This window comes from Sinohyriopsis cumingii, chromosome 12 (genome assembly GCF_028554795.1).
Source record: "Sinohyriopsis cumingii isolate HCF-2022 chromosome 12, ASM2855479v2, whole genome shotgun sequence".
NCBI classification, from domain to species: Eukaryota; Metazoa; Mollusca; class Bivalvia; order Unionida; family Unionidae; genus Sinohyriopsis; species Sinohyriopsis cumingii.
The window spans coordinates 9737308-9756327 of NC_142972.1; the positions used below are offsets into that span (position 1 = coordinate 9737308).

Genomic DNA, 19020 nt, shown 5'->3' on the forward strand with positions numbered 1-19020 from the left:
TTTTCTTGGGGACAGCCCTCGTCGGGGACGTACCGAACAGACGCTCGAACACCAGCACTTCGTTGTCGGGAGTCACGTCTTGCGGGGCACGTCCGATGCTTCGATGGTAAGATTGGTTGTACGCTTGCACCAGGTGCGGTAAGATGTCGATGTACTTCAGAGTGTGGTGATGCGTAAAATATTTCCACATGCGTTCTTTCAAAGTGCGTTGAAAACGTTCCACGATGCTGGCTTTGGTTTCGGGATTCTCGGTGGTAAAAAAATGAATGTCACGTTTCTTTAATTCTTTTTGGAAAGCTTGGTTCAGAAATTCGGTGCCTTTGTCCGTTTGCCATCGAAGAGGGCGACGACCGCTTTGTTTCAACACCCGTTGCAGGGCTCGCACTAACTCGCTGCTGGATTTGGAAGTCAAGGGTACGACCCAGGCAAATTTGGAAAAGACGTCGATGACACAAAACAAATATTTGTAACCACGATTGTAGCTGGCCAAATGAGAGACATCGGCTAAATCGGCTTGCCATTGATGATCGATGCCTTCCACTCGGGTGCGACTTCTGGCAAACTTGCGTCGAATGGGTTTGTGTAAAGTGTAGGTAGCTTGTTCTTGTAACCATCGTTGCACTTGAGGTAAACGGAGACTTTTCAGTCGCGTTTTGGCAGCACGATACAATTTTTGAACTCCTGCGTAACCTGCAGGATGCGAGGGATCGTAGTAAATGCTAGCTAAGACTTTTTCCATTTTTTTTGTGTTGATTGGTGTCTTAATAAGGCACCCACTCTTGGAAGAGGCTACTCTTTTTCTCTTGGGGAATTTTCTTGGATTGCAATGCTTTGCGTGTGCAACCAGCAATAGGTGTCGAAGAGGAGGAGGAGGATGTCTGAGCGGGGGATATCGGTTCTTGTTTCACTTCTGTCTTCACTTTCTTTTTCTCTTGTGAGGAAGAAGGGGTGGCCATCATCTTTTTAACCCATCCAATTCTGGAGGTAGGTGGTGTTGTTAACTTGCGTACTTTTTCTGGTGGAGTTTGAAACCCTTCTTCTTCTTCTTCTTTTCCTTTTTCTGTTTTGGTCACGGGTACTGGTGGTACTGGTACTGGTACTGGTGATGGTGCTGGACTTTTCATCAAGGTCTTAAAATCTTTCAAAGTGGGTAGAGCTGTTTCGTCTAAAGCTTTCTGGTGAAAGAGTTGTAGTCGTTGCAAGAGTTGACCGTACTTTTGCGATTTTTCTGTTTCGGACAAATCTTGGCGATCCATCAAGGATTGCAATTCGTGTTGTAACTGGGACATCTCGCTCAAATTGGGATTGGGAGGTAAATGCGGGGTGCGTTGTTCTTGCCACCGATGGTATTCCATCCATCGTTTGTAAGGCACTAAAGCTAGTTTTCGTCCTTCCATGGGGTTGTCAGGGGTCGATTCTGAGATCTTGGGACTTCCGAAGGCCTTTTTATCTTGCTCCCATCAGTCCTCCCAACATGGTTCCCAAGACTCCTTTCAGTATGGGGCCTAACAAGAGAGGTAAAATGCCTCCACGTTGGACCAACATCTTCTTTTTTTGACGAATGGGAATTTTCTTTTGAACCATTTTCCGAAGAACGTGACGATGTTTGCCTAAGCATTGTTTCTGGTGTTTGGACAAAGGGATCGTGCCTTTCAAAACGTTCAAACAACATTCGCACACGGTATCGATGACCTCTTTGGAGGCCGTTTGAATGAGTTTTTTTCGTAGGGGTGGAGAAGCTTTGGACAGGACAGATAACAGGTCCCCATGTTTGGCTAAACGTGGTGGTAGTCCTTTTCTTTTCTTTCCTTGGGGTTTTCTGGAGGGTGACATCTTTTGAGTCTTTAGGAGCACCTAAAAACACTGATACCCTACTCGGTCACAGGCCTTTTTTATACTGGAACGCGTCGCCACTGATTGTCTTTACGTTTTATCAGTTTGAGGACAGGCATGACACGTCGTGCAGGGGTACGTAACGGACTAAATCGAGCCAGTTCTTGCTTGGACAAATCCAGTAAACTTTGTAACATGCCCGATCTTTCTTGAACTTTGATTTTGGGAGAAGGTACTTTGTGAGCAGCAGCCACTGCCGCTAAATGGGAAGGTCCTGCCACTGGGGAAGTTCTTTTGGGGGTCATCAACGGAGAAGTTCTTGGTGTAATCAACGTCTCCAAGTACTCTTCAGTTCCTGGTGACATCAACGGAGAAGTGGACAAACGTGAGGCTGCCGGAGACGTTGTGGCAGGTCGTGGCTTGCGAGTGTAAGGTTGCGTCCTGGCCGAAGTGCCTCTCTTGCGACTAGTTTTCTTCTGTGGACTTTTCTTTTTTTGAGGACTTTTTCTCTGTTTCTTTTTCTTGGGGCTTCTTTTCTTTTTCCGGGGTGATGGTGGTGGTGTCTGGTAAGAGGAGGGTCCCGCCACTGGAGAAGTTCTTCTTGGGGACTTGGTCTTTTTCTTTTTCTTCTTGGGGCTTCGTTGGACTTTTGTCTTAGGGATAACTTTGGGGGCATTAGGATCCCATCTTAAGAGTGAGCGAATGGTGACCCCTCCTAGAGTACCGCTCCCTCCAGGTTTCAAAATGATTTGTTTTTTGGTTTGAGTGTCGATGCGGGGATCGGCCAGTTGGACCAAAGCGACTTTGTTTCGATCGAAAAAGCGTTGGGTTTGATGAGGAATCTGAATGATTCCTTGGAGTAATTGACGTGCCGTCACCGTGAACCATCGTAAGACTTCTTTGAGACTAGCTTCTAAGACACGGGCTCGTGTTTGTGGATCTTTTTCTCGGCTGATGCCATACAAGGCACGAATCAATTTGACGGGAAGATGCAACTGAAGGGACGTCATGTTCACACTGTGTGAGACAGACGAAAAAGGGTCTGAGGTTTTTATAGATTTTTTTCATGGGGAGTGAAATGAAGTCGAGGACGGAGACGTGTACAGGACAGGCCCTCCGTCTTGGCACCAGTGGTGAAACAAGTGGGTACGAAATCGCAAATCCTCGGGGGTCGTAGGTTTCAAATCGACGAGTAAATAGGCGTGTGGAGTTTGAGTGGCATCGTCGTACGCCTGAGTCAGCCAAGGCGTTCCTAACTGTTTGGCTAAGACTTGCACTTGCGATTTATCTCGAGGGCTTTTAAACAAGACCACGTAATGCGCATTGAGACTGATGGTGCGATGGGCTTTACTTTGTTGAAACAAATTTTGGGTGATGTAAACGACACTGGCATTACGGTGATGCCCTTTGCGCGTGAACCACAATTTAATTTCTTCTTCGTCTTCTCCTAACATGTCGTCGAAAATGACCAAATGGGTTAGACGGGAGTCAGAGACGATGCCATCGTCTTCTTTAGGAATGCCTTCCACAAACACGATGGAATCGCCTTGACTTTCTCGCAAGAGGTTGTACGCCGATTGCCACTCTTTGTAACACCACACGATCCGTTGAGGGGGCCGATCGATCAAATGATGTTTATGTTCGATCAAACGTTTGACGAATTCGGTTTTGCCTGAACCGCTAGGTCCAGTAATGAGCATGTTAAAGGGATGGCGAAGATACAAAGCCTCCCAACTGGCACGATCTAAGTGTTCGTCGATGACTTTGACAGTAGAGGAAGAGGGAGCAGAGACAGCAGAGGTAGCCATGGTATGAGAAATGTCACTTGTGACACGAAAAAACAAACAAGACAAGAGTTTATATACTTTTTCAGAACACGTTTATTGAATGTTTCAAATATGAACACGAAAGACAAAAATACATACAACCCAAATAGTGATGTACAGGAATATAAAACACAGCAAAGCGATCAAAGTGGAATATAAACAAGTGTCTGTACAACATGTTTTGGTTAACCAAGATGTCCTAGGGACAGTGTGTAATGTTCTTACAGTCTCTACATGAGGTATTGTCACAGAAGTGTCCTCCCGGAATGACCTTTCAGGCATGTCCATGACAGTCCTGTCCTGAAGCGAGTGGTTGTTCTCGGTGACGGGTTCTTCTGGCACCGTCACTAACACGGGTTGAAAAGTAACTTTTTTCCTTGAACAACTCTTGTGCATACTGGGCCACTTCTTGGGTCCAAGCCTCAAAACCCCCCTTTTTCCAATCACGAACATCTGTCCAATGAGGGTGTAAGTCACAAGCTACACACACATCGTCATACACGTCTTGGGTCGCTAAAAGTTGACGAATCTTTTTTTCCTGTTGAGGTCGAGAAGTATCCAGATGAAAACGCAAGGCTTTGAACAAAAGGAGTTTTTCGTGACCATTTAAGGCCATGGAGGTGGTAAGTACTGATCGTAAAGAGTCCACAAGGAATCGGCTGGTAAACGAAATCCCAGAAAACAAGTCACTAAGACACACACCACTTGTCGTCCAAAATTGAATGGATACAGTTCTTGTAATAATTGATGGTAATGATCCACGGTTTCAATATGGTCATTGAGTTCCTTCCACGGAATCTGTTGGATGACATGTGACATAAACCGTGGCATGGCAGCCTGTTTTTATATTCTCTTTTTTTCGGATGCAATAGACGTACTTTCTAGCCAGAGATCTTCGTTCTCCAGTAGGGAATCTAAATCTTGCATACTGTAACCGAAACGTCAGAGTTCGTTTAGGTGTTTCCTCTTCCTCTAAGTAGATTCCACGTAAAATATGTTGGTAATCCTTTAACTTGTCTTCCTCAATGCATTGCACTAGGTGAATCTCGAAGTAACCATAATCATGAACATGTCGATCATTAGCGACCTCAAAGTTTTGAACAATGTCTGACCATTGAAAGAATTTCTGACGAATCAGTTCTCTTATACCCTTCAGGTACCAGTGGTTAAAGATCTGGTGACGTATCGGATGCAATTGTTCTTTACGTTTCACTTGTATTTTGACCAGCTCTCGGTAAATGCGTTCTCTCAACTCCACAGGCAAAGCACGAATGTTCTCTTGTAAAGTATCCATGAATAGGTCATACTAAATCCTCTTTGGTCTGACACAAGAAATGTACTCTTTGCACAAACATGGTTTCACTTCAGTGTCGAATTTAAATCGTTGAGTCACTAATCTACACATTACAATTCGTTCAGAAGTTTCCTCTTTCACCAAGTTGACATTGTGTTCAAGATGTTGGTAATTCGTTAACTCTTCCTCTGGAATTCGATGCAGTACGTTTACAATGTAGTAGATAGAATCGTCAATACCAAACCAATCCTTTTTATAACCAGGAGGTCGTTGATCAATGTCTGTCCAATGGAACACTTTCAACTCAATCAGTCCTTGTATAGCCTTCAGGTACCAGTGGTTCAAACACCGGTGACGTAACGGATGCAATTGTTCTTTACGTTTCACTTGTATTTTGACCAGTTCTCGATAAATGCGTTCTCTCAACTCCACAGGCAAAGCACGAATGTTCTCTTGTAAAGTATCCATGAACAGATTATTATGGTAAGAAGTTACTTCAATGTCTCGGTCCCACTAAGGGTAAGTAATGACAATTCGGTGACCATCGAGCATGTTCTACGTAGGCCGAATCTTGCGGTTCCCAGTGGTGAAGTGGCACACCGCAACTGAAGCACTTGACTTTATCTCCTTCGCCCAAGTAGAAAAATCCGGCTCTGGCTAATTCTTCGGGGGTCGGTCCTCCCAGATACTTTGGCCATTTTCCTTTGAACGATTGAAGACGATTTTCAAAGTCGCAGTATTCCGACAAACGCACAGGAAACGAATATTCGTTTTTCACAGGTTCGTTTCGATGAGGGTTGAGTGAAATGGGCAGGAGTTTGCTCAGGGCTGGATGACATCCGTAGGGAGGTAAACGTGAAGGTCGACATTCCCCTTTAAAACGAAACCCAGTAAAATGTCCAAGAGGACCAGCAGCATCGCTTTCGCATCCCACAGGTTTGACACGCACAGCATCACTTTCCATGACAGGGGTAGGGGCACTAAAGTTCCCATGATGCTTTACGGCATCGCTCAGGTCACAAGGTACAGCATCGGTCCCATCGCAAGGCTCACAATCGCACTCGTCTGCAAACTCCGTTACGCAATTACAATGGTAACCACATGGACAATCGCAGTTTCCTTCCGGACATTTTCCGTCGCAATGTCTGGGTCTTATCCATCCAGTATTAGTTACACTAGAGAAAGATACAGCTTTTTTACAATCCCCAAACTGGAACGATGTCTCTTTCAAAGTATTCATCTTGTTAGCTCGGTCTTGGTAGTCACAATGAACTATCGATCTTGACCATAGCCCCCTTTTTATACTAGTCGCAATGCAGTCTCCAGTTTGTACATCTTTCCTTTTTTACGTTTTTTATGTCTTGTTTCGGAAGGTACCGTCTCTAAGGTACCGTCAACATTGTACCGTAGTGTAATGGGTGGAAAGGCCATAGAAAGGTAAGGGCAGTGCGGAGACCATCGAGTATGTTCCAGAATAGCTGAATCTTTATAGATACATAGATCCATTCGTAACTTCAGTCCGCAAGCGAAACACTGTACCTCGTATCCCAATCCTGACTCAGGTCCCAAGTAGACAAATCCTGTTCTAGCTAAAACATGCGAAGAAGGTAATCCTTCCCTATCCGTAGGCCATTTCTGAAACGTGTCCAATCGACGGGCACAATCACAATAGTCAGGTAAGAAGACTTGAAAATGGTAGGGTTTGAACTTGGAGTTCTCATCGGTTTTCTCACTCGATTCTTGCTGTGGCGAAGTCATCTTTCTGGTGGGTGGCTATCCTCTTACAACCAATGTTTTATACCAACGTGTCCATACGGTAAGGTGAAATGATTGGGAAGTCGAACTCGCTTCTGGTACACGATTTGATAAACTTTTTCCAAAGGTCGACTGACGATGTGGTGAGTGGGTAAACGTACAATCTTGTTCGGTTGGTAAGTGGTCACTTTAAAGTTTCCATCCTCTCCCGATTGCAAGGCTTCTTTCAATACCCCAAAGTTGACCACACGACTGGTACGATAATTCAGAGTCAGTCCTTTCACTTTGCACGTCGTGTGCACTTCTCCTTGTTTGTCCCGGTATTCGTAGCCGTAATTTTTGGGACCGCCACTGACAAAACTTAGAATCTTGTCGTCGGGATGCTCGTCTGTCCAGGCTCCTAAACGGTCTCCTTCGATGTTAGGGTGATGTTGAATCGGGTGATGGATGTAAATGCAACTGTCCGTGTCAAAGTACAGGACGCGTTCTTCTAACAGTTCTAAAGCTTCGTACAATTTTAAGCGAGCATGGGCTGTCACGTAAGCCGCAATGATGACATTTCCAAAAGGGTCGTCTTGCACAAAGTCCAGATCTTCTTCGTAATTGACCAAGATCAAATTCTCTCGAACGACGTCCACGTGTTTCATGTATTTGGTTTTGTCGTGAATCATCTGGAAGTAGCGGGAAGGTTCTGTCAAATATTCCGTCTTGGGTAAACACGGTCGTTGTGCCATTTTACCCCACAAGCAATTTAACATCACTTTGGCAAACGATCGCCTGCCTTCGTTTTTCTCGATGTGGTCTAAAGTGATACCTTCTTGTTCGTAATATTTCTCTTTGAATTGTATTTGGTCTTCGGGAGTGTGACACCAGGAAGGATAGCCGCTGGCTTCTTGCTTCAGTTTCAAAAAGGCATCCACGTAGTCGGCGAAAATGCCTTTCTGCGTGGGGTCACCCTTGCGGTACTGTTGTGTCTTGGGAAAGTGGCAAATTTCGTACACTTCTAACAGTTGGTATCCCATGTCCAGAGCTTTGAACAATTCCACGCTGACCCAGGTTCCCGTCAAGGACCGTTCTTCCTGGCTGTGATGGCAAGGTTGGTCCTGGTTGCACGTTTCGGCACAAGTACGGCACAAGGGAAACATCAGTTTGCCTTGACAATGGTGAGGCAAGACGGGATGGTATAGGTTCGTGGGAGGCAAAACTTTGCACTTGATCAAGCCTTCGTATTGTCGAATGTTTTTCAGGTCGATGTGTTCCGTCAGCAATTGCGGATGCCCTACAGGAAAGCGACAATATTTGCACACGTAGGGATACAGCGAACACACGTCCAAGTATTTGATTTCTTCTCCTTTCTCTTCGTCGGCTTGGTACAGCAAACAGGTGGCATTGGTCCTTCCTCCGTACAAACTATCCCTCGGGTTCAGCGGGTCCATGAACTGGTAACTTTCCACGAGGCGTTTAAACTCGGGATCGGTTTTCATACGGTGATCGTACTCGTGTTCCCACATTTCCACCACTTGGTATCCTTGCTGTTCTAACTTTAGGCGTCGCTGACAAGTGTCCTGGTACAAGTCTTCCATGGTTCGTTGCAAAAACTGATTTTTAGTGCCACGGTCAGGGTAACAAACAGGACATCCGTGAAATAAGCAACCGTTAAACTCGTACACGATCTTGGGGTTTTCTAAGTCCCAGCCATCGACCGAATACGTTCCGATGGTCTTTTCGCCCCCTCCGTTGCGGGCATGCTGAATCCACTTGTCTTCCTTGTCGCACAAGTAATGTAACCAACGTAGGGCTTTGACCGAGTATTGACGTTTGACAAAGTGGGTCGTTTGAGGGCTGATGACAGCCACGGTGTTTTCAGGCATGAATCGTTGTCGATACACTAGGGAACACGCTTTGGCAATGGTGCAAGCTTCTTTCAAAGGATCGACCCCTCCGTGTTCCATAAACAGTTCTCGAAATTTTCCACAGCAACGCCGTAAAATGTCCACGTCGGAACGACAATACTTTAGCATTTCTTCCTGAAAGTCGAAAGGGTCCGAGGCGTGAGCCTGGTACCAAGCGTAGAAAGCTTCTCGTTGTTCGGTACGCATGTTGTCGGGGTCGTAATAGTGAGCCTCAGGCAAATGGGGTAGAACGGCGTGTTGATTGGCTTCCGTATTGAAAAAGTGTGGAAAGTACCCTTTAGCGATTTCTGTCATTCCAAACGTTTTAGGCATTCGACTCAAAGGCATGGCCAAGTAACTCATCGAATCTTTAAACTGTACTTGTCCCACTTGCATGAAAATGATTTTGGCTCCGTTCAAAGTCACTTTAGGACGCTCGGTGCCTTGTTCCGTATAGTATCTGAGAAGAAACTGTCCATCGTATCCGGAAAAATTGTGAGCCATCACCGTGGCATGACGATGACAATCTCCGTAACGTTCGATGTCCTCTTGGCTCCACGTCTTGTCGACGGGGTCTAAGACCCATTGGGCAAAATCGGCTAACGTGTTCGGTCCCCGAAAGATTTTTTCACGTCCTCCAGGAATCTTGCTGCAGTGAGGGCAATAACTGAAGATAGGTTTTTGAATGCACTTCTCGCACGCTCGATGAGCCACGCAGAAATTAGGAATGTGAATGCCAGTTTCTTGCATGCATTCGAAATCGAAAAAGATGAAATTGCCTTTCTTCTTGTGACCGTCCTCTTTCTCTGGTGGGGGTTGGTATTTTTGCACGTAACATTGGTGTTCCAAGTCCACGATGTGGTGACAAATGTGACATTTTTTCTTTCCTCGACATACGTGTGCCTTGGCATTGTTGGTAAGTATGCCTTGTCCACACGTAGAGCACAATCTCAGGAGTTGACAAGCACATTTCTTCTGTGAACCTTGTGTTTTCAAATGTTGTTGGTAACAGGTAGGGCTGACAAACGTGCGCAGACAAGTGGAACAAGGCACTGGTTCTTCGCTCAGACAGGGTGGAGAGGCCAAACATCCTGAGCATTTCCATCCACAATGTTTGTGTTGCTCTCGATTATTATAACCATAGTCACATTTCTCACAGTAATAACCGTATCCCAGGAATCCGGTGATACTGGTAATGGTATCGAAATGGTCATCGTGATGATAAACATGAATGTATTTTCCGTCCTTAAAATCTTGGCCTCGAAACAATAGAGGCCCGCGCATTTCTTGAGGGTGCACTTTCAAGGTGTAGCGTGGAGCTAGGGCATCTTGCAATTTTTGCATCTCAGGAATGCCACAGGGTGTGTCTTTGGGCAGTCCGGCTTGTTGTAACAGGAGTTCTGCTTCGTTTCGTTGTTTGGCTCGGTCGGAACGTTGAATAGTGTCCCAGGTTCTTTTCCATTCTACCGTGTCGTTCTTGTTGGCATAGGTTCGTCCCACCACGATGGCACGGGCTAAACACATCTGGTCTTGAGGGTTGTTAATTCGGACGAGACTCTTTTTGGTGTTGCGAAGGTCGTCCACCAATAACATCCTTTTGCGTCCTGTCCCTTGAGGAGGAGAGACGTGGGTCATGTCCAGTGTGGCTTTTCCATCGGTGATGTCAAACTGGTCATTAGATTGTTGTACGTGTTGAATCTTGTCCATGACTTTGGAAGCGGTCAATTCTGCCGGGGTGCTAAACTCGATCCAAACAGGGGATTTCAAACCGTCGTGTTGTATGGAAAGTCTCAAGCGATCGTCTTCTTTGGGTTGACATTGTTGCTTGAGTGCAGTGAGCAAAGAATCCCACACCTCGGTGATGAACACTTCTGCTTTCTCTAACGGCACTTCAGCCTTGAAATCTTTAAACTTCACTGTGTATTTGTAAGCCGTGGTTCTAAATTTTCTAGAGGAGCGCTTTTCCGTCTCTCGAATGGAATAGTACTTTTCAGGGTTGACTAAGGGTGGTGAACTTGGTTTAGAGGGTTCGGATTCTGGTTCACTCATGTCCTCTTCAAAATCACTGGCATGAATTTGTGCCAAGATTTCAGCCCTGGTACGAGGCGATAGATCACGTTTCTGCCTCTTACTTTCTTCTTCTTTCTTCTCGAATGAATTAGATCGTTTCATCTTGAAAGCAAAAAGTCAAATGACTTAAGTTCAAACACCATAAACTACTTTATACTCATAGCAGACCAGCGTATATAAAAGGGTGTGTGTCTTGTCCTTTCACTATTCATTTCACTCTCAAGCCGAGCACAACGATGGAAGAGACTAACCAGATGGAACGTTTCGTCAGAGCTTTGCGAGGGGTCATTAGAAAATTCTCTTCAGACCAGCCTACGGACTACTCTCCTTCCTTTAGAGATAAAAGTCAGGATACTTGCTATATCTGTCAGAAGAAAGGGCATTGGTCTTCAGAGTGTCCAGACCGTCAAAAAAGAAAAAAAACAGGGGTTAAAAAAGACAAAAGTCAAGATACCTGTTATTATTGTCAAGAAAAAGGACATTGGTCTCCAGATTGCCCAAAAAAGAAACAAGAGGAGTCAGAAGAAAAGAGGAATTCTTCAGAAGAAGAGAGGGGTTCTTCAGAGGAAGAGAGGGATTCTTCTGAGGAAGAAAGCAGACAGGTGAAGAAAAAGAAACAGGAGAAGAAAAGAAGAAGGGAAGAAAGTGAGGAGGAAGAAGAGGAAAAGAGTGTGACAGTGAAGAAATTCAAAAAACAGAGAGACTAAACAAGGAGAAAAGAAGAAATCAATGAACTTTTTATTAGAGTGTTGTGTTGTGAATTGTGAATTGGATTGTAAAAAATGGAGAAAAGAATAAATGAATGATATAAGGTAAGAGTCTTTGAGTTTTGATTTTAAAATAAGAAGCTACACTCACGCACTCATACACAGACACGTACTATAAGGGTAGAATGGGTGGGTTTTCTTTGAGTTATTGGCAAATTGAAATTGTATTTCTTTTCGAGAAATGTGGGTGGCCCTGAAAAGGGCCTTTTTTTCTTTATGGTGCAGGGGTGAGTTTAAGCAATCAATTTTAACTGCCTTAAGCCTTTGCCACGGCCAAGGCCTACTTCTGGACTGCGTAATGATGATAATGATTGGGTTGAAATCACTAAGGGTGGTACGGTAGGCTTAGTCACAGGGTTGACATGTTTGGCTCGGGAAGGTCGTATTCTCTTCGGTCGTGATAAAGAAGTCTGATACATTTGTTTCAGACTTCTTAACTCCGCTAAAATGTCCAAAAGTACCGTGACCGTTTGATTTTCACCCTCTTGTTTCTTTGCTGCTACTTCTTCTTGCTGTTGTTTTTTTCTTACCTCTTCTTCTTGTTGCTGTTGCTGTAGGAGAAAAGCCTGTTCCGCTTCCTTTTGTCGTTGTATAAATTTCTCCAATTCTTCTTTCTGTCTCTGTCTAAAATTCTCCACTTGCGGTAATGAAGAAGGTAACGAAGGTTCCGGAACAAATTCTTGCGAGGAGAGAAAATCCACAAAATCCCAATTCACCTCTTCTGAAAGTAAGTCCGGGTTCCCTTGGGCGGTCTCCCCTGCTGGTGCACCCCACTGGATCGTTTTCTGAGTTTCCGTCATGTTGAATCACTATCGCATAGATTGACTGCACACAAGCGTTAGCGAATCTATATTGACTACGTGACGTCACAGACTGCTCTCTTCGGATTGGATGCGGGCTGACTGAATTCTGTAACGCGTGTTCGGATTGGTGAATGAACTCAATCCGTTTCAATCCTTTCTGTCCCTATAAATAAGCGCAGTTCACTGCATTGATTCACCTATTCTCGGAGCCTCAACATGTGGACCGACGTTGAATCTTCAACCCTTGTGTCAACGATGATGTTCAGGACGGACATGCTCATGTATGTCCGATCCAAGTGGACCGTTGTCTACAGGACCAACAGCAGCCTGTGGATAAGAAGAGTCTATATAGAGAGACAAGGTTGCCTCAAGAGGACTCTGATGTATGGCCCTGCTGTAAGACGAAGTTTGAGGAAAAGAAGATGTCGCAAATGCCCTTTATGTTAAGGGAATATTAACATAAACCAAAGGCCCTTTTCAGGGCCAGCCATATTTCTCGAAAAGAGATAGTCTTTGAATTGCCTACCCCTTTTTTAAAAAAAATTTAAAAAAAAATCCCATGTTAAATTCCCCTTGTCCGTAGATTGTCCCACGATTTATTCCCATGTTAAATTCCCCTTGTCCGTAAAGTGTCCCACGATTTATTCCCATGTTAATTCCCCTTGTCCGTAATCTGACCCACGATTTTTCGCCATGTTAAATTTCCATTGTCCGTAAAGTGTCCCAGGGGTGTTTTGACTGGAATTTCCATTGTCCGTAAAGTATCCCACTTCACTACTTCCGTGTTTCTTGAGTTCTGGTTAATATGAAATCATTACAAACTTACCACACTAGAGTCCATGTTTCTTGAGTTCTGGTCAATATGAAATCATTACAAACTTACCACACTAGAGTCCATGTTTCTTGAGTTCTGGTCAATGCTGCACATTGTAGCAGCAGAAGGACTGAACAGTTCAGGAGGAAAGACATAATGAAAACCAAGTACAAAACGTGTTAGTATCTGTATGGATGCTGATGGACTAGGACTATATATGGATGCTGATAGCAGGGACCAGGACTATGTATGGATGATGATAGCAGGGACTAGGACTATGGATGCTTATTGCAGGGACTAGGACTATGTATGGATGCTGATAGCAGGGACTAGGACTATGTATGGATGCTCATTGCAGGGACTAGGACTATGTATGGATGCTGACAGCAGGGACTAGAAGTATGTATTGATGCTGATTGCAGGGACGAGGACTATGTATATATGCTCACAAAAGGAACTAGGACTATGTATGAATGCTGATAGCAGGGACTAGGACTGCATATGGATGTTGATAGCAGGGACTAGGACTATGTATGGATGCTGATAGCAGGGACTAGGACTATGTATGAATGCTGATTGCAGGTATTGATGCTGATTGCAGGGACGAGAACTATGTATATATGCTCACAGAAGGAACTAGGACTATGTATGAATGCTGATAGCAGGGACTAGGACTGCATATGGATGTTGATAGCAGGGACTAGGACTATGTATGGATGCTGATAGCAGGGACTAGGACTATGTATGAATGCTGATTGCAGGTGCTAGGACTTTGCATGGATGCTGATAGCAGGAACTAGAACTATGTATGGATGCTGATTGCAGGGAATAGTACTATGTACGGATGCTGATAGCAGGGATATTCACACTGTTGGACTATGAATATGTATAGATGCTGATGGACTAGGACTAAATATGGATGCTGACTGCAGGGACTAGAACTATGTATGGATGCTGATTGCAGGAACCAGGACTATGCATGGATACTGATTGCAGGGACATTCACACTGGTGGACTATGACTATGTATGGATGCTCATAGCAGGGACTAGGACTATGTATGGATGCTGATAGCAGGGATTAGGACTATGTATGGATGCTCATAGCAGGGACTAGGATTATGTATGGATGCTCATAGCAGGGACTAGGATTATGTATGGATGCTGATATCAGGGACATTCACATTGATGGACTAGGATTAAGCATAGATGCTGATGGACTAGGACCCTGTTTGAATGCTGATAGCAGGGAAATTCACACTGATGAACTAGGACTATGCATGGATGCTGATGGACAAGGACCATGTTTGAATGCTGATAGCAGGGAAATTCACACTGATGGACTAGGACCATGTTTGAATGCTGATAGCAGGGAAATTTACACTGATGGACTAGGACCATGTTTGAATGCTGATAGCAGGGAAATTCACACTGATGAACTAGGACTATGTATGGATGCTGATTGCAGGGACTAGGACCATGTTTGAATGCTGATAGCAGGGAAATTCACACTGATGAACTAGGACTATGTATGGATGCTGATTGCAGGGACTAGGACCATGTTTGAATGCTGATAGCAGGGAAATTCACACTGATGAACTAGGACTATGTATGGATGCTGATGGACTAGGACCATGTATGGATGCTGATAGCATGGGCATTCACATTGATGGACAATGATTATGTATGGATGCTGATGGACTAGGACCATGTTTGTATGCTGATAGCAGGGAAATTCACACTGTTGGACTATGACTATGTATGGACGCTGATTGCAGGGACTAGGACTATGTATGGATGCTGATAGCAGGGACATTCACATTGATGAACTAGGACTATGTGTGGATGCTGATTGCAGGGACCAGGACTATGTATGGATGCTGATTGCAGGGACTAGGACTATGTATGGACGCTGATAGCAGGGAAATTCACACTGTTGGACTATGACTATGTATGGATACTGATTGTAGGGACTAGGACTATGTATGGACGCTGATAGCAGGGAAATTCACACTGATGGATTAGGACCGGGGCGTATTAACCATTAAGCAGACTAAGCACGTGCTTAGGGCACCAGGGCCAAAGGGGGCACCACAAAGTTGAGAAAAGGGTGAAAAGAAGAAAAAGAAACCAAGATTTGTAAAAAAAAAATTATAAAACTAGTGCAAATTGATCATAATGTTCTGTTTCTTGATCATGGTGCACCCTAGGGTTATCTTCCCAGGTGTACTTGGAAAGGAGGGGGGCACCAAGATTTGTTAGCAATTAGTGCACCAGTGAGCCTTAATCCGCCCCTGATTAGGACCATGTATGGATGCTGATAGAAGGGACATTCACACTGATGGACTTTGACTATGTATGGATGCTGATAGCAGGGAAATTCACACTGATGGACTAGGACACGAAATCAGATGTTCCAATGTTTACATTTCAGTCAGCCCTGTATTATGTTTGAAGTCATTTCTATCAGATTATTTAAGTCTCGCATCAAGACAAAGCGATTAATGAATAAAAGATTTGTATGGTTGCCAGAGGTTTGCTAAATATATTTATATGTAATGCTGAAGAATGAACAAACAATAAAAACGGCAGTTTCCTTATGCATAATGTTAACTATTGTACAATTTTTCTACAGTAATTAGAAATTCTTATTCTTTGCAGCGTCTGAGCTTCACAATCTTGTGTGTCGTAAACATTGTGCATGTTCTTCGGAACGGTGTAAATGATAAATGTTATTTAATTGTAGAAGATATCAGATGGTTAATTAGTGGATGCTGAATTTATGAAACGACATGGTGGGCAAAAGCTGGCAATTATTCAACAAACTTCATTAATTCAAAATTATATCATCCATTTGAGATACTGATGATCACACAGTTTTTATGTGGAGCAAAACGGACCTACAAATTGCAGTTCAAAGAGCAACCGTCCTTCCAATCGATATAAAATTTGTCACGGACATCATTTTTAACACTGAATCTCCGATGGAATTCCTGTGTGATGTCACAAAATTCACTCAGTTGGGTCAGCTGAAAATGTTATGGTGCCATATACCTGGATTTCAGTGAGACTGTTAAGTACGTTTGTACCAAAACGTGTGTCTACTCCACCATGGACATTCACCACAGATGCAGTATTGGAGATGACAGGAAAAATAGCCTGGAAGTTGTTGTTATTTTTACTTGGGGAAAATGCTTTAGCTGGATAACATTTTTGTCATTTGAGAGACCAGCATTCGTAGACATTCCTTTCATCATTGAAGTTGACATTTAAACGATGCTTGTCCTGAGGGTGAGAAGAGCAAGACCTATATTATGTGGTAACAGTAATGTAAAGGTGACAGTCTGCATCACAATAGGTTGGCGAGTTTTCCTCTTCATGGACTCGGCATGTTTGCGTTGGACAGCGTGAAGTGAAGGATTTTCTTCATTCTGTTGAACTATGCCAACCTTACCTCTGTTCCTTATTTATTTATTTATTTCGTTTGGAGAATTGAATGCAGTACCAGTGGGCCATATTCCAGCCCACGTAACTACGTTTTGTTGTCTTCCAATACCCCTTCTGCTACCAATTGGAAGGACAACCGCCATTTTGTTGATAGCAATAGTCATGTAAATTAGCTCCAGAAGGCGGGGCAAAGGAAATGTCCACAGTCTCAACCAAGCAATAATGAGAATCCTGCGCCAGGATTTCATGGACATATATGGACCAATCAAATTCACAAAAATTGCAATGGTAACGTGTTGATATATAAAAAATAAACCGGAAATATGATTTGTTATATGCAGCAGCAAACGATCATTCTGATTAGTTTTACATGTGCTAATCCATTAAAGAGGATGCATAGGTTAGTCCTATAATTTCTCAATGACGCAATCGGCTTAAAATAAACATGTATAAAATGATTGGAGGACAATTGTTGCGCATGTATGTTAGAGAGTTCTCCTGGTAACATTAGTTCCTATTTTCATAAATATTTTTATTTTAATTCTTTCAAAATATTGTAGTTTAGGTTAATAGCTGCTCATCTCGCTTACCAAGGTTCCGATGTGGTAAATCCTACCTACACCTTGGCGTATCGAGCAGATATTTCTGTGCTTCGGGTCTGTGGATTTCATTGGATGCGGCGGCAAGTCACCGCATCCAATCAAAATTAAGTTGTTCCAATTTGAACACTGTTCCTTCATGATCGAGACAAGGGGGGAGCACACAACTTGAATGGACTGATCAATAAGCAATTTTCACATGTTTGTCATTGTTTGCACAAATACATTTCACTCAAATACATCTGTAATGGCTTTCCTCTGGTATATAATCATACTTTCGATGTTAAATTTCCAAAGTATCCTTTTCAGGTCAATTGCCTCCACCATTTTCGGCCGATGTACAACAAGCCACGCTATTGGTTAGTTGGCATTACATACTAAGGTATGCAACTCATGAAATCCAATAGATGTTCAAAGGACAAAGCACCAATATATCTGTTCGATCCGCCAAGGTGTAGATAGGGTTATCGTATATGAACCATGGCTAGTGAAAATGATAGCTGCTATGGATTAAACATTCATCAGTTGATAATTTGGGATAACAGTACTCTGATTTATTGTCATTTGAATTTTTAAAAAGTCTGTACATTAATGTAGATAAACAGTAAAGTAGGCAATACAAACTGTCAGTAGTGGAAATGCCTATCTGGCAATTTGCCCGAAGGCGGATGTGCCGTGGGAGTTTAGGTAATACTACGAAGGGGAGGGCCGCCTTGATGGTGGGTCACCAGATCCAAATGTGTAAACTGACCATAAAGATTCAAATATTTTCACCATTTTGCCTGGAAATGTTCTCTAAATGTTAAAAACATTTTTTTCTCACTAAAATATGTGTCAAATAAATTTGTGCATATGTGATATTTTATTGAAATAAACGGTTTTAAAGAAACACGGTAGTGTACTGTAAGTTCTTGGTTTGCAGCAAGAGTCAGAGGTCCGTCTGCAACAAAGATGGTGTAGAATGTTGAGCTACTGGACATTTCTGTTCTACTTTAATGTGTGTATCTAAAATAATTTGTGGTAAGTCTGACTTTGAGGAGCTGCAATTTATATGCTTGTCATACGTGAGAGCATAATATGTTATGATGTACGTCCGTCTGTCTGTCCACTTTCAAGTTAGTTTATGCACCATAACAAGTTCTACTCCATCAATAATGACCAGTCTTTGTCGACTGATTATACATAGGTGGTGAAGAAGTCTGTCCATTTTGGGGTCAAAAGGTCAGGACTCTAGTTCACTGTAACTGCAATAACAAAAATGATTTCTGCACAATGAAATTATATATATATATATATATATATATATATATATATATATATATATATATATATATATATATATATATATATATATATATATATATATATATATATATATGCCTGTTGGCATCCGTTAGACTCGAGAGACGATGAAACTGCGCCCATGAGAGATGTCTCGGTTGGTGGTTATATGGTGGTTGCATTATATATATATATATATATATATATATATATATATATATATATATATATATATATATATATATATATATATTAGATCTTCACCATACTTTGTGCATGACTTGCACTTAGGGTAACGATTTGGGGTCAAAAGATAACTTGTCATGGTCCGTATGACTGCAAGAAGAAAAATAAAAACAAACCAGTTTTCTACAACTTATCTTCATCAAACTTGTATAGATGACTTAACACGTACGGTTAGAAAGAAGACCATTGATTTAAAAATGAAGTTCTATATCATTATGAGATTATTCAGAAATTAATTTTGCATATTTCTGTATAATAAAGTTCATTCTATTTTGTGGTGAGAAGGCCACGGTCAGACAGACACAAGCAAAACTTCGTTTTGCAGAATAACTTTGACTCAAGTATAAGTTCTTTGACCAATATTGTGGATAACTAGCACTTAGGGTAAGAAAAAC

The 19020-nt window shown here is 42.9% G+C and overlaps 1 protein-coding gene across 1 annotated transcript in view; it reads left to right on the plus strand.

Moving 5' to 3' along the window:
• LOC149785989 (synapse-associated protein 1-like) overlaps window positions 1–17987 on the plus strand; it is a 193325-nt gene extending 175338 nt beyond the window's left edge. The window contains exon 9 of the mRNA XM_089976257.1: window positions 17408–17987. The gene's annotated coding sequence lies outside the window, so the exon portion shown is untranslated. The remainder of the gene's footprint in view (window positions 1–17407) is intronic.
• The last annotated feature ends 1033 nt before the right edge of the window (window positions 17988–19020 follow it).